The sequence below is a fragment of the Plectropomus leopardus genome, chromosome 21, assembly GCF_026936395.1.
Source record: "Plectropomus leopardus strain MGB_pleo_1.0 chromosome 21, ASM2693639v1, whole genome shotgun sequence".
Classification (NCBI taxonomy): domain Eukaryota; kingdom Metazoa; phylum Chordata; class Actinopteri; order Perciformes; family Serranidae; genus Plectropomus; species Plectropomus leopardus.
The window spans coordinates 7,110,733-7,117,602 of NC_142196.1; positions in this window are offsets into that span (position 1 = coordinate 7,110,733).

Below are 6,870 nucleotides of genomic sequence, written 5' to 3' on the forward strand. Positions count from 1 at the left end.
CACTTCAGGCTTTACCCACGCCTTCATATAAACACCAACAGCCATGATGTTTCCAGCTAAATAATTAATATGAATTGATAATGAGCATCATAATTACCAACATATGATACTCATACAGTGTCACAGACACAAGATCATGCATTGCCTTACACTGTGATGTCATATGTGCAGTGCTGAACCGAGCATATTCGGTGCTGTAGACAAGCTTCCCTTTGCTCCCTTCCCAGATTTTTAAAATGTATTTATTTTACTAAGTATTTTAACTATTCAGTATTTATGACAAGCAAAAATATAAACTAATGAAAAATCAGCGCAAATAAATAACTTATTGCTAACAACCAAAACAAATAATTCAACACAAAACAGTATGATCAAATTTCATATTCTTTTTGTGTTTTTTTGGTACTGGTTTTTTGACTTTTAATTTTCTCTAAATAATGCTCCACAAATACATTCCACTTCACCATACTCATCAATGCTCTACATATCCTCATACAATGGTTTGGATCATATCCCATGCATTAGTGGCCCATGAATGATGTTATGGAGGTTAGGTGTAGTCAAGTAAAATTACTGTGGTTAAGTTAAGAGAAAGAAACACAAAGTGAGGACCTACCCTAAAATGACTCAAAGGTTGCCGAAAGTTAACATGGTTCTAAACACCCGTCTCATGAGGAAAGTCCTGTGTTTTGTGATTCATCCATTGTCCCAACCTGCCATTTAATAAGACTGCTCTGGACTGCATCGGCACAAATTACTGGCTCATCATTATGTGGGATATGTATGAATGGAAGGAAATTGGTGCATTACTTTAGTAGGAAAACAAAAAAACAGTGCATGATAACGGCCTGCAGTGCATGTTTTGACTGAAACAATCACTCACTGTCCTCTAACCTGAAGACTGGCTGTTTGACACCTGGTTCCTCAGTGAACATGTCCCGGTATCCTTGGACAAGATACTGAACCCCAAATTGCTCCTGATGGCTGTCCCTTAAGTGTGTGAGCCCATGTGAATGTATATAAACTTTTGGCCACTTTTGAATGGGTGAATGTGACTCATAGTATGAAAGCACTTTGAATTGTAAAAATTTTCTTGTGAAGCACTACACAAGTGCAAGTCCATTTACCATTTGCCATCATCAACACAATCTCCCAACTTGTCGAATGTTGCAGCCCGGTCAGTGCTGTTCACGTAAACATATGACAAGCTAAGTGCCCTCCTGTGCCTGTTGATGATGTTCTGAGACACCGTGTCAGTTTCCGCCTCTTAAATGCATTGTGTCTTTTCAAAATAAACTTCTGTTTTCACAAGACGTTTCTGCTTATTTAAATGCATACAGTCTTTCTCAAGGTAATATTGCAACACCTGAAAAAAACTTTCTGCTTATTTCCTTGTGAAACCAAAGTACATGTTTAGGTTAAAAAAAAAGAAATAAAAAACAACATAAAAAAACCCACCATCATGGTTTGGTTCAACATTCATACAGGAAGCGAACAGCGGACTCCTTGGGAAAAGTCCTGTGTTTACTTTACGCCATTTTGCCACTGAAGAAAGAGTCAGACCACAAATGGTAAATTGGGTAATGTTGAGCCATTTGTAATGTAAACTTAGCTGTATGAATTACACAGTATGATAACCTTTCGTCCTCCGTGTGTGTTCCTTCTGTAACAATGGCATTCTGATTACCTCTCACCACATCCACAAAATTAATGTTGTGTTGTTTCTATCTGATTTACTGGCTGTACCTTTCCATCCACGCCCGATCTAACTGTGCAATGCTCAACAACACGGCGAGATAAAAGCCCACTCCTGACACCCTCTTCCACCTTTAACATGACGGGGCCTCCGCTCCAGCAAACGGTAATTGGATCAATTGAAATCACCATGTTGCTGAAATGAGGTTAGCAGGCTTGACTGAGCTCCTTTGAGGGCACTTTGTTTTATTTTCACTGATTGCATCAGGCAGGTGAGGCACAGCGTAGTAATGCCTCGACTCTCTAGCTGCTGATGTTATCTCGCCTTGTGTAGACTGAGGACGTCTTTATCAGCCAATGACACCATTAAGATTGGCATCTCCAGACAATGCAAGTGTGCTTAGCAGGCTGCTAAACTAATTGTGCAATCAGGGAGGATAAACATGAGGGTTGTGACCACATTCTTATTGAGCCTTTCCACTTATAATAGTGTTGCCTCACAGCTTAGGTTGTGTGAGCAGCTAGTTAACATTTCCTACTATTTATTAAATTGTGTTAATCTCTGTCAGATCTGTCTGTCATTCTGTAGAGTCCTATATTTTCCATACAACCTTTGCCAAAGTCAACAAGGCATACACTGATATTGTCAAAGGAGTAATACTATATAGAAAAATCTGGTATAACACTTGAGATGTGTGTTCAGGGTAGTTTCAGGTCACATAGCTGGATGCAAAATAACAGCTGCATTAAAAGTGTAATAGATTCCCTCTGTCAAAATATCTGCAAATTGTAGGAGGAAAAAGAGAGAAAATAGGACTCTGGATGAATCTGAGTACTTTTTAATGTGCCGTGAAAGACGTATAAAGGTGAGCAGAGCACCAGAGGTTGAGGAGAGGGGGCAGTGCAGTGGAAGGGAGAGCCTCCCGTGAGCTATGCCTTATGATGTCTGATTGACAGGCTACACGCTAAGCTCACCTGATCCTCTGACCTCTCTTTTTACATCTCTGTGTCGCTCCTCTTCTCCCTCCTTCTCTTCTTTTTTCTATTTTTGTGAGAGCGGGGAAACCTGAGGAGGGCCAGATACGGGGTGGAATGGCTTCAGGCTGCGACCTGCTCTAAGGGGGGTCACTGGGAAACAAAGGCCATTCAGGTAAACCGCTCTGAGCAGGCCTGAGACAGACAGGCTCCCAGTGCAGATAACACTGAGGCTAATGTACTAGCGTTTGCACAGTCAACGCCACCAGAATCTCAGTGAGTACTCAGGGTGGGTGAGTGTGTGTGGGTTGTTTCAATCAGCTAAAGAAAAGGGACAACAGATTGACAGGTGAGTAAACACAATGCTCTCAAAGCCCCACTGAACATTCCTGAAATGGCTACGCCAGTGTCGAAAATATTCCATAGAAAAGTAGTAATCCTCTTTATGGAGGCTAATCTTGGGCAAATTCAGAACTTACAAACCACATAAGAGGACTTGAAAAGCTCTCCTCGCACTCACTCACTCCAAACTGCATTTGTGGACCACGCGACTCTCTGCGGGGAATCAATACGCTTTGTGTTTGATTAGTACCTCTTCAGCAAAGTGCTGCAGACGGAATGTTGATGAGTGACTGAGACGTCCATGTTAATTGCAGCAGGAAAATTTCAACCTTTCAGCCTTATCTCATCTACCTAACTGGTCTGCTCTTGTTCATGGACTGAAAAGCTACAGCAGGTAGAGTCATAAGCCCCTTTCCCAGTAGACAGAAAACACCCACTAACATCTGTCTTTTATATTTAATGGGAAACATACAGCCCATTCTCATCTGAACTCATCAAATACCTCTGCTTTGTCTGTGCTTTTGGTGTATGTGAGTGATGCCAAAAGGCACCTTCCATGTGCACATGGAACGCAGCTGGACGGCATCAGCTGAGAACGTGTGCGGTCGTGTTGTTGTTACCGGCGGATGTTCAGATGCCATCAGGCACATCCACATGATGTGTGCTCGAATGGTGTCACTTCATACATGGCCGGACAGAATCAGTCGCGGGCACATGAAATGTGGAAGGTCGGCGTGAGGTTAAAACGCTGCTGGAAAAGACGTAATATAAGGAGTGCGCCTATAGGGCAGGCGGGAGGGGTACTGTCTTGCTCCCACAAACAACTGACTTTCCTATCTGTATGTGATGTTTTTTTCTACACTTATCCATGTGTCTCTTATACCTAAACCTTATCATCCGTGCCAGCATGTGCATTTGTTGACAGTGCATGTTGGTTGCCATGTGCTCATGTTATCTAAGCATAACCACATACAGGGTCATTCCACCATACGTATGTGTTGACATCAAGGGAGTGCTTGGAGCATTAACACCTGCTGCAGAAGGATACTTAAAATGTCATAAGTAGACATTTATGACAAAGCAGTACCATGTAACAAACTGAGATGAAAACATGTTGGAAATATGTATCTGTTTGTGTTCTCCATGTGAACGACTGGAAGCCTGTCCAGGGTGTTAACCTGATGAAAAGTAGATGACTAGGAATGGACTGAAAACTGTAACTCCCAGTAATCAGTTTCAGTATTGAGAAAACTTAAAAACTGTGTAGATAGAGAAAGCACACATTGCTACTCTTTCAAAACTACTCCCGTGTGTGTGTGTGTGTCTGTGTGTGTGTGTGTGTGTCAGAAGTGTATGAAATGTGAGAGGACTCTAGAAAGGTCTCCCCCTCGTTTGTGCCAGCAGATCCTGTGTTGGCTCCGAGCAATAACACTCGGCTCCCACGTGGACGGGACTCCAGAGCCCACTGTCCCATCTCAAAAGGTTCTTTAAAGTGTCACCGTGGACCATTAGCATAGACTGGGCTGCTCACCCCGGGCGGCTTCCATATGTCAGCCTTCCCACAAAGCCACAGTGATGAAATGTTATCTGTAGCTAAACTGTAGGTTTGAATCTGCGTCTGCCTCCCCCACCTCTCCCTCCCCTCTCCCTCATCCATCTTTTCCGTCTCCCTCCTCCTCATTTCTGCGAGCAGGTTTCACTCTTGTGCCTGTCATTCTTCTGCCTTTTGTATCTCTGGGCCTTTTTGCTATTGAATGCCGCTTTCTCTCCCACCCCCACCCCTCTCCTCTCTTTCTCCCATCTCCTCCCCTGCTCTCCCTCACTCACTCATTCACTCTAGGGCCTAATTATGAGATAGCTTCGAATAAATACATGTATTTTTTCTCCTGCGAGGGGGGAAAAACCTTGCTCCACTTTTTTTTGACAGTAGGTTGAATTCTAGACTCAAGGAGGTTTTATTTGGCGAGGTCCTTCTGCAGATTCGGAGTGGTCGCTGGGACAGGAGATTTCCTGGGTGCAGTAATTGTGTCTCATTAATTCTTACTGTAATGCCGGGTAGCTAAACAGGCTACGCAATTAGGGGGCTGAGCCCTGAATAGGCTGGCTAATCAGGGGACAAAAGCTGTGGCTCAGAGGCCATTAGGCCTGGAGGAAGTGCTTCCATTGTAAGGAGTGGTCTGTGATGCCTTCATCTTCTTCCAATCCGGTTGGGGAAGAAACCTTAGGGGGGGTGTTCTTCCACTTCTAAACCCTTACTGCTCAACTCATATTAATGTGCCTGGAATACCATCAGCTTTTAGCACAAGAAAGGTTACATCCTGCTCGGGATTATGCGAGATCGACAGCGAACTTCCTGGGGGACTGTTACGACGGCCCAAAATTCTGAAGCCCTGTTAGATGGAAAAAAGCTGACATCCTTTGACAGAAGAATATCCCAAAAACAAATGCCCCTTGCTCCAAGTCGAGTTTCTCCAAAAATACACACTCCCTGCAGTTACACAACTCAACCCAGAAAAATGGTTCACATTATTTTTCTGTAAACCACAGATTTGTTATGCAGCAACTCTTTGGTGAATATGTGGTTAGGTCTAGGCACAAAAAACACTCGGTTATGGTTAGGAAAATATCATATTTTGGCTTTAAACATCCCTTGTTGGTGGCACAAAAATTGCTGAAAAAGTAGGTATGAATTGGAGAAAAACACCCAAGTTTGGTGGCTCAAATGCTGCTGAGAAATGCCACAAAAGTTTGGTAAAAACACTTTGGAACAGTGGCTGAAACGCTGCTGGGAGACGCTATGAATGGTTGGTAAAAACAACTGGGATCGTTTCTCAAACTCCTGGGAAACTGAAACTAACTGCAGGGAGTGTGTATTTTCTGAGAAACAGGACTTTGGAGCAATGTGCATTTGTTTTTGGAACAATGGGCTGTAGGTGAAGTGAGTTTTCTGTTCAATCGGACATTTTTTGACTAATTGGGCTTTGGAATTTTGGGCCGTCAGAACTATTGCATGTCACCGATATCCTGATCATTTCTAAACAAAACCACACTTTGTTAGGCCTGACTTTGCGGTTGTAGACATCCAGATGAAGTGCTAAAATGCATCTTTTATTGAGAGAATATCCTGACTCGCTGCTCTCAGAGACGTCAAGTGCAGCCAGAGACACCGTCTCCCCCGCCGTCCCTCCTCCACTTCCTCCTCCTCCTGTTCGGTATGTGCCCCAGCAGCCCACACGCTCCTCCAAACTGTCGACTCAGGAGTCTGCGAGACCTTTCTGCCATCTGGGAAGGGTGGAGGAAGGAAGAGAATAGAAGATCCTAACATTATCTATCCCCTTGCCTTTTTTCCTTCTCCCCTCTCCCCCTCTCCCCTCTGCAAGCTTTATCTTTCATCCCTATTAATCACATCGTCAGGCAGCCTAGACGGAGAATAAATGAACTCTCCTGGTCATTAAAATTAAGCATTGAATTATTGACATGCAATTAGCCTGCCTTTTTTTGTGGGGAGACACTGAAAACTTTCTCCCTGCGGCGAGAGGGGAGAAATAATATGACTGCTGTAGTCATCAGAACTAAAAAAAAAAAAAAAAGTCAGAAAGTGTGAAAAAAAAAAACATGCCAGAAAATTCTAACTTGGAAAATCCTATTTATCACATAATAAGAGCACTAAGCCTGGTTCCATCTCATTTAGCTGAGTTTTATTCCCATAAGGAGTGGTGTCTTGCGCTCGTTATCTGCTTCGTTATAGAGAGGCCTGTGCTGCCGCCTCTGGATTATGCTGTGGATTATGTTAATGTTGCAGAGACACGTGGACACACTAACTAGCATTTCGGTGATTTCTTCCCAGCTGTACGTTCC